The sequence below is a fragment of the Sus scrofa genome, unplaced genomic scaffold, assembly GCF_000003025.6.
Source record: "Sus scrofa isolate TJ Tabasco breed Duroc unplaced genomic scaffold, Sscrofa11.1 Contig2346, whole genome shotgun sequence".
In the NCBI taxonomy this organism is placed as follows: Eukaryota; Metazoa; Chordata; class Mammalia; order Artiodactyla; family Suidae; genus Sus; species Sus scrofa.
In genome coordinates, this window is record NW_018085073.1 from 1,520 (window position 1) to 11,048 (window position 9,529).

The 9,529-nt window shown below is 37.5% G+C and overlaps 1 pseudogene; it reads left to right on the forward strand.

Moving 5' to 3' along the window:
• Positions 1-890: 890 nt before the first annotated feature.
• On the forward strand, positions 891-1,693 carry LOC110258543 (annotated as a pseudogene).
• The last annotated feature ends 7,836 nt before the right edge of the window (positions 1,694-9,529 follow it).

Here is a 9,529-nt window from a genome sequence, read left to right on the forward strand (position 1 = left end):
CTAAAAAATGAGAAAGAATGAAATTATGTATAGCTTTTATTTTAGAATACTCCTAACTAGTTAATCTATATTAAAACATTGATAGTTCAGTCTAATGTTACAGGAAGGGAAATCTATAATTCACTACACTACATTTGTTTGTCTGAACAGCCAACCTCTGTTTACCAGGCATGGAGTTTATTACATGTATATATGCACAGTCTCTGTTCTATAAATCTTGTTTGTGATGAGCTAGGAGAGTGAGGAAATGGGCATTGAAGGATGAACTATGGATAAGTTACAAATGGACACTTCCAGTGGTTGCTAAAACTCTGGATAGAAATCTATGAATTTATGGTACACAAGACCATAGGTGAAATATATCCAGGATTCACTGTATAAAGTTCCTGAACTCCCTCATAAAATGTAGCTTTGTTTTTTCATATGCCTCTCTGAAATATCCCCTATCAGTTATGCTTATTTATTTGTTTAAATTTATATAATATTTTAAGATTAAGAAAATGGGAAATCAAATGTAATATCTTATATTCCTAGTTCATCAGTAAGAGTTTCCTCTTAGTTACATTTAAGGACAGATTGTCCTGGGACACTACCCATCTTCCTAAATATTTTGTTTCTTTGAAATGTTGTACCATGTATAATGATACAGCATTTCAACACCAAAACAAAAGTCACTGCATTTTATAACAAGGCACAAGCAGAGGTGGGATATTTAGCCAAGAGTACCAGATGTGTTTCTCTGATGGAAATTTTTTAAAGAGAGACACAGCAGTGTGCAAATGCAGCATCGTGACTGTGCAGTGCCTGGTCCTCACTGCCCAGGCGGGGCAGTCCAAGTGGTCGCCATGGAGCTGTAGTAGTGGAGCTGGGGCCACCGGGAGTTGTTGAGTGCTGGGGAGGCCCATCGCTGGGCATGGCTGCTAGTGCTCAGCTTCGTGTTTGGGTGGTATGTACTCAGGATCCTCCTCCTCAGGACTGTCCTTCTCTTTTTTTTTTTTTTTTTTTTTTTTTTGTATTTTTGCTATTTCTTTGGGCCGCTCTCACGGCATATGGAGGTTCCCAGGCTAGGGGTCGAATCGGAGCTGTAGCCGCCAGCCTATGCCAGAGCCACAGCAACACGGGATCCGAGCCGCGTCTGCAACCGACATCACAGCTTACCCAACGCCGGATCATTAACCCACTGAGCAAGGGCAGGGACCGAACCCGCAACCTCATGGTTCTTAGTCGGATTCGTTAACCACTGCACCACGAGGGGAACTCCCATTCTTCTCTTTCATGTCCTGGGTACTGCATGAGGATGCAGAGCAGAAGTCCCAGAGGCACGCAGAGATCCAGGATATGAAGTAGGAGCTCCCCACCGTCAACATGATGGCCAAGTTTGCCAGATACGCCAGGCTGGAGCAGATCAACAAGATAACTGATAAGCTCAAAACTCACGTGAAAGCACGGACAGTGCCACTGGCCAAGATAAAATGGGTGGTAAGTGTTGCTTTCTACATATTGCAACTGTGCTGATGGTCTCGCTCATTTGGAAGTATTATTCTGTCCCTGTGGCTGTGGTGCCCGGAAATGGATAACTCCGCTAGACTGCCTGGCAGCATTTCCTACTAGAATAGCAGGTGGTGTTGGAATTACCTGTTGGATTTTAGTCTGCAACAAAGTTGTGGCTATTGCATTTCACCCTTTCAGCTGAAAGAAGATGAATGCAGCTACAGCACTGTAAAAAAAGGAATTGTCATTTAGGAGGTTGAAAATATGATTTATGCTGTTTGTTTATTGTGTTTTTTTAAAGAAACATGGGCCACAGGTTAGTTTTTATTTTTGAACGTGTTTATTTTTGGAATTTATGTTGAGATTCTTGTAAGAGTCATAATTTTATACAATTTGTCATAAGCCATAAAGATCAGTCTCACACCTACGTTCTAGCCAGCATGGCACCAGATTTTTAATAAGAACTGTGTGATGTCATGTGGTGTCCACATGTTGTTCCTTGTGATTTGCATTCTTGTCATATTTTAAAGGTCACATTGCCAACGGAAAGTCATAATTTTCTTTTTTCTTTTTCTGGCTGTGTCCACTGGATCCTTAACCTGCTGAGCTACCAGGAAACTCCCCTCAAAATTTTCTAATAATTTAAGGACTTTAAAGAATTCATGCTATTTTTAATCCAGATTAAAACGTAACTTAATGTGAAGACCACTACTATAATTTGAAATATTTTTATTTCTTTATATATCTATATATTTTCTAACTAGAGACATTTTGAGTGAAGTAAATCAGAAAGAGAAAGACAAATACCATATGAAAATGTGTTTTTTAATCTCATGCAGTACTATCAATAGAGAACACTAATTGACATTGCTTGTGCTTTTTACTTCCTCTGTTTGAAATGTCAGTTGTTGGGTAAGACTTTGGATGTATTATCTGCTTATTTGAAGCTGGTAATTTTTCATCACTATGTTTTATAAATGTATTCATGAGCCCATAATGCATTGTTTTGTGCTTGAGCTGTGTGTTTTAAAGTATTTCAAATGAAGGGTATTTTTAAAGCCTTGAAAAAAAATTTTAAAAAATTAAAGAGACACTATACATTCATAGAAAAATTATTTGATAAAATCACAAGTTCAAACATATAAACTTCCTACCTTAATCATAGTATGCAAAGTAGAAATGTTCTGTGACCTCTAGGCCTTTGCTATATTTTCTCAAATTGTCCTTCATGAAAAAGAAATACAAGATTTTATCCCCCTTTTCATTATATGGCAGACAACTGTTAGAGTTAAATATTTATTCAATGGAAAACTTAGGAACAGATTTTACATTTATACTTAGTATATAAAACATACAAATCCACCCTTCTTTTCCCTCACATTAGACCTGTAATATAGTCTTACTCATCATCTAGTTCAGAGTGACTAGGATGAAAGCTAATGCCCAGAGCCTTTATCAAATGCCTCGTGCATACAGTTCTGAGGGGTAGAACTGGTTACTGGGTTACTTTTGTCTAATAACTCCCCAGTTTAAGAAGTTCCCATGGGACCTAATCAAACTGAAAAGCTTTTGCACAGCAAAGGAAACCCAAAAGAAAACAAAAAGACAACTTTCAGAATGGGAGAAAACAGTTTCAAATGATGCAACCGACAAGGGCTTAATCTCTAGAATATATAAACAACTTATACAACTCAACAGCAAAAAAGCCAATCCCCCAATGGAAAAATGGGCAAAAGACCTGAATAGACATTTCTCCAAAGAAGATATGCAGATGGCCAACAAACACATGAAAAAATGCTCAACATCGCTGATTATAAGAGAAATGCAAATCAAAACTACCATGAGATACCACCTCACACCAGTCAGAATGGCCATCATTAATAAATCCACAAATAACAAGTGCTGGAGGGGCTGTGGAGAAAAGGGAACCCTCCTGCACTGTTGGTGGGAATGGAAACTGGTAGAGCCACTATGGAGAACAGTTTGGAGATACCTTAGAAATCTATACATAGAACTCCCATATGACCCCACAATCCCACTCTTGGGCATCTATCCGGACAAAGCTCTACTTAAAAGAGACACATGCACCCGCATGTTCATTGCAGCACTCTTCACAATAGCAAGGACATGGAAACCACCCAAATGTCCATCGACAGAGGATTGGATTCGGAAGAGGTGGTATATATACACAATGGAATACTACTCAGCCATAAAAAAGAATGACATCATGCCATTTGCAGCAACATGGATGGAACTAGAGACTGTCATCCTGAGTCAAATGAGCCAGAAAGACAAGGACAAATACCATATGATATCACTTATAACTGGAATCTAATATCCAGCACAAATCAACATCTCCTCAGAAAAGAAAAGCATGGACTTGGAGAAGAGACTTGTGGCTGCCTGATGGGAGGGGGAGGGAGTGGGAGGGATTGGGAGCTTGGGCTTATCCGACACAATTTAGAATAGATTTACAAGGAGATCCTGCTGAGTAGCATTGAGAACTATGTCTGGATACTCATGTTGCAACAGAACAAAGGGTGGGGGATAAAATGTAAGTGTAATGTATACATGTAAGGATAACCTTGACCCCCTTGCTGTACAGTGGTAAAATAAAAAAATAAAAAAAGAAGTTCCCAGACAATTTGGCAATATTAAAAACAATCCCTTGTGCTCAGGAAGCGGGTAGGGGTGGTGTTATAAAGAGCCCTTGAGGGCAGAAATAGAATTACACAGCCATGGCTGTGGCAGAAGAGTAAAATGAGGTCTTGGCTAGGGTGGAATCACTGGCCTGTCTGTAGTTCCCCAGGGCACAGGTGCCTTTTAAAATTCTTTTGGACATGTAGGTCAGCCTGTGACATGGTCTGTAAACATGCATTATTATTATGATCTTGCTTATGTATCTGGTTGCCAATGTCTTCTAGCAGATTCTATCCCCAATGGAAGCAAAAGTATTTGAACTAAGATTTTCTTGGTCATCAAAAGGTGATAGCACAGTGCCAACTATTCTAATAAAAGAAGAGCCACTTTTTGAAGCATCAAAAAAAGAGAGAGACCAGAAAAATAAGGAAAAACTGGATAAGCTTTCTTCCTCTTTTTAAAATTGAACTATAGTTAATTTGCAATATCACATTACCTTTAAATGTACTATATATAGTGTGAAAAAATATGACTATACAGTATAAATCATCACAACATTGTAAATCAGCTATACATCAATAAAACTTTAATGATGACAAATAAATAAATTAAAAATACAAACAAATAATGAATATAACAAAACAGAAAAAGACCCCCAAGCATAGCAATCAAATTCATGGTTACCAAGGGGAGAGGGAAGTGGGGAAGGAAAAGACAGAGATAAGGGATTAAGATGCAAAAACTGCTATGTATGAAATAATTGGAAAAATTGGAGAACATGCATATAATGAGTGTTTTCAGATATCTGATGATTGGCAGCAGAGGACCATGACCTGTGAGTAAAGGGATGCAATTACTGGTCCCTTATATAGGGTGATTGTGGAAGTATGGAGAACACAATAGTCATGTTGAGATGAAGATGCAAAATCAGATCAGGAAGAGCTGAGGTGCCTGGAATATACAGAGCTGAGTACTAGGTGGAGACACCTAAGCAGTCCAAGTGATTACATATCAACATGAAGTTTGAAAGTCAAGTGATTTCTAAACTGTACATATTAAGGTGAGATTCCAAAAGGCCAGGTCAAGAACAGCCACCAGGGAAAGAGAAACTACCAAGGATCTGCACATGAAAACTACCAGTTCACACAGGGCTGTGACACATTCAAACTCCATCAAATCTTAGGAGGAATCTCATTCAACATCTGAGACTTTCAATGGAGTCAGCAGAAGAGAGAAAAACTTGCCCCAGAGGAAAGAATCATTATACTCCACTCTAACAGAGCTAAACATTAACTCTCAAAAGATTAAGCTGATTTGCAAGTACATAAACTGCCTGCCAAGATAAAACTCAATAGTGTTTGAAGAAAGATAACACATCTGTACTCAACTGAAAAATGTCCACAATGTCCATCCAACATCCAAAGAAATATCTATTTGTAGTTTGAAGAAGCAAGAGGTTACTCACAAGCATGGGAAAAATAAATCATCATTTCTAGACTAACTTTACATTTTTCATTTTTTAAAAGCAAATAGACACTGCAAGAAAATAAAATAGTGAATTTGCACACAAAGACAATAGAAACTAACCGTACATATGTGCCAAGAGACTTAAAATGTTTTTCTTAATTTAGAAATTTAAAAGACCTAAGGAAAATATACCAAACACACAAAAAAGGTAAGAATGAATACAGACTTTATGAAAAAAAATGGTGTAAGCCAGAAGAAAATGAAACAATATATTTAAGCCCCCCCCCACACACACACACACCTACACACCAAACTAAAATACTTTGTCAGGTCAAAACAATTTAAAAACTGAAAGTAATTCAGGATTTCCTGAACTTTCTGGCAATGATCCAACTAAGCTTGATTACCCCACAGTTAAAAGCTAATATCTTATTATATTCCAAAAATGATACAAAAAAATCTTATCCACAAAACATAAACAAACACAAAGATTTTGAAACCAAAATTGTGGTTACCAAAGAAGAAACATTGCGGGGAGGGGAGGATAAGAATGGACATTGGGATTGGCACACACACAGTATAGAAAATTGGTAAGTAAGAAGAACCAACTGCATAGCACTGGAAAATGTATTCATCACTCTCTGAAAGCCTATACAGGGAAAGAATTGCAAAATAATATATGAATATGTGTATGCCAGGTTAATTTACTTATCCTGTACACCTGAAAGTAACACAACTTTGTAAGTCAACTGTACTCCAATAAAATGTATTTTTAGTGGAAAAAACAACTTGAAAGTACTGCAAAGAGACTAAAATCAGATGCTGAAAAGCATTAGAATCTCAAGAAATGGGCAATTTTCCCATTTTATAACTTCTATTTTGAAGAAAGGCCCCAATCTACAACGTTCAAATAGAAATCTTGAAAATAACCCACAGTTTTCTGATCTAAAGAACAAAAAGACAGAGTTTGAGACAATAGTCAAAGGAAATTTGGGGTTTCTTAGCAGGAAGGAACCAGTCAGTGAAAGCTGAACCCATGTTCTTTGTACCAACTCTGTCCATGTCACTGAGCCTGAACCATGCTGGTGTGAGAAAGATTCCAGTATCCAAGAGAAAGCTAAAAAATGAACTCATATTTATGTTAGTTTGCAGAGTTTTGCAGTTTTACAAAACCCTTGTTAATTGCCTGCTAAAATATATTTCAAAAAAGAATAAAATCATCTCTCTTAAAAGAAATATAATATTCAGATATCTTTATACCTTAATATCACAATATCCAACCAAGATAGAATGCAAAGTTCCTCAACACATGAGTGTACCAGAAAATCATTGTGCCATGCTTGAAGTGATAAAAAGTGGTTCTGAGTTCTGCTCCCTCCTCAGCTTTTTAGGGTGTTAGTCTGTGTACCTTGGCTTGTGACTTTATTAGCTTTACTAGCTGTACTGCCTCTCCTTCCACTTGATCCTCTCCATCTGTTTTGTGCATGTGGCACACTTAGGTAAGAGAGAGTTTTTGGCCTATCCACTGGTAGCACAACTCTGTTTTGTATCACTGCATGACATTGAGCCAAAGAATTAAACAGAAATATCAAAACAATAAAACTACTAGGAGAAAATCTGAAAAAGCAGTTTTATCTAAAACATAAAAATTTTTAAAAAAACAGTAAAATGACAAACACTAAAGTGGGTAAAATGTACACACTTGAAACTAGCTAATAAGTTACTGTGAGATGCAATGGGTAAAGAATCTGGAATTTCTTATTAGAAAAGGAATGAAAAAATACAATACCTTTTGAAACTGCACCTCACAAAATCAAATACCTCGGAATACACCTGACCAAGGAGGTAAAGGACTTATGTGCCAAGAACTATAAAACTTTAATCAAAGAAATAAAAGAAGATGTAAAGAAATGGAAAGATATTCCATGTTCAAGGATTCAGCAAGCATTGTTGGGGAACCTGGACAGCTGCATGCAAAGAAATGAAATTAGAACACACCCTCACACCATGCACAAAAACAAACTCCAAATGGCTGAAAGACTTAAATATAAGACAGGACACCATCAAACTCCTAGAAGAGAACATAAGCAAAACACTCTCTGACATCAACCTCATGAATATTTTCTCAGGTCAGTCTCCCAAAGCAACAGTAATAAGAGCAAAAATAAACCCACGGGACCTCATCAAACTGAAAAGTTTTGCACAGCAAAGGAAACCCAAAAGAAAACAAAAAGACAACTTTCAGAATGGGAGAAAATAGTTTCAAACCATGCAATGGACAAGGGCTTAATCTTTAGGATATACAAGCAACTTATACAACTCAACAGCAAAAAAATCCAATCCCCCAATGGAAAAATGGGCAAAAGACCTGAATAGACATTTCTCCAAAGAAGATACACAGATGGCCAACAAACACATGAAAAAATGCTCAACATCGCTGATTATAAGAGAAATGCAAATCAAAACTACCATGAGATATATACCACCTCACACCAGTCAGAATGGCCCTCATTAATAAATCCACAAATAACAAGTGCTGGAGGGGCTGTGGAGAAAAGGGAACCCTCCTGCACTGTTGGTGGGAATGGAAACTGGTAGAGCCACTATGGAGAACAGTTTGGAGATACCTTAGAAATCTATACATAGAACTCCCATATGACCCCGCAATCCCACTCTTGGGCATCTATCCGGACAAAGCTCTATTTAAAAGAGACACATGCACCCGCATGTTCATTGCAGCACTCTTCACAATAGCAAGGACATGGAAACCACCCAAATGTCCATCGACAGAGGATTGGATTCGGAACAGGTGGTATATATACACAATGGAATACTACTCAGCCATAAAAAAGAATGACATCATGCCATTTGCAGCAACATGGATGGAACTAGAGACTGTCATCCTGAGTCAAATGAGCCAGAAAGACAAGGACAAATACCATATGATATCACTTATAACTGGAATCTAATATCCAGCACAAATCAACATCTCCTCAGAAAAGAAAAGCATGGACTTGGAGAAGAGACTTGTGGCTGCCTGATGGGAGGGGGAGGGAGTGGGAGGGATTGGGAGCTTGGGCTTATCCGACACAATTTAGAATAGATTTACAAGGAGATCCTGCTGAGTAGCATTGAGAACTATGTCTGGATACTCATGTTGCAACAGAACAAAGGGTGGGGGATAAAATGTAAGTGTAATGTATACATGTAAGGATAACCTTGACCCCCTTGCTGTACAGTGGTAAAATAAAAAAATAAAAAAAGAAGTTCCCAGACAATTTGGCAATATTAAAAACAATCCCTTGTGCTCAGGAAGCGGGTAGGGGTGGTGTTATAAAGAGCCCTTGAGGGCAGAAATAGAATTACACAGCCATGGCTGTGGCAGAAGAGTAAAATGAGGTCTTGGCTAGGGTGGAATCACTGGCCTGTCTGTAGTTCCCCAGGGCACAGGTGCCTTTTAAAATTCTTTTGGACATGTAGGTCAGCCTGTGACATGGTCTGTAAACATGCATTATTATTATGATCTTGCTTATGTATCTGGTTGCCAATGTCTTCTAGCAGATTCTATCCCCAATGGAAGCAAAAGTATTTGAACTAAGATTTTCTTGGTCATCAAAAGGTGATAGCACAGTGCCAACTATTCTAATAAAAGAAGAGCCACTTTTTGAAGCATCAAAAAAAGAGAGAGACCAGAAAAATAAGGAAAAACTGGATAAGCTTTCTTCCTCTTTTTAAAATTGAACTATAGTTAATTTGCAATATCACATTACCTTTAAATGTACTATATATAGTGTGAAAAAATATGACTATACAGTATAAATCATCACAACATTGTAAATCAGCTATACATCAATAAAACTTTAATGATGACAAATAAATAAATTAAAAATACAAACAAATAATGAATATAACAAAACAGAAAAAGACCCCC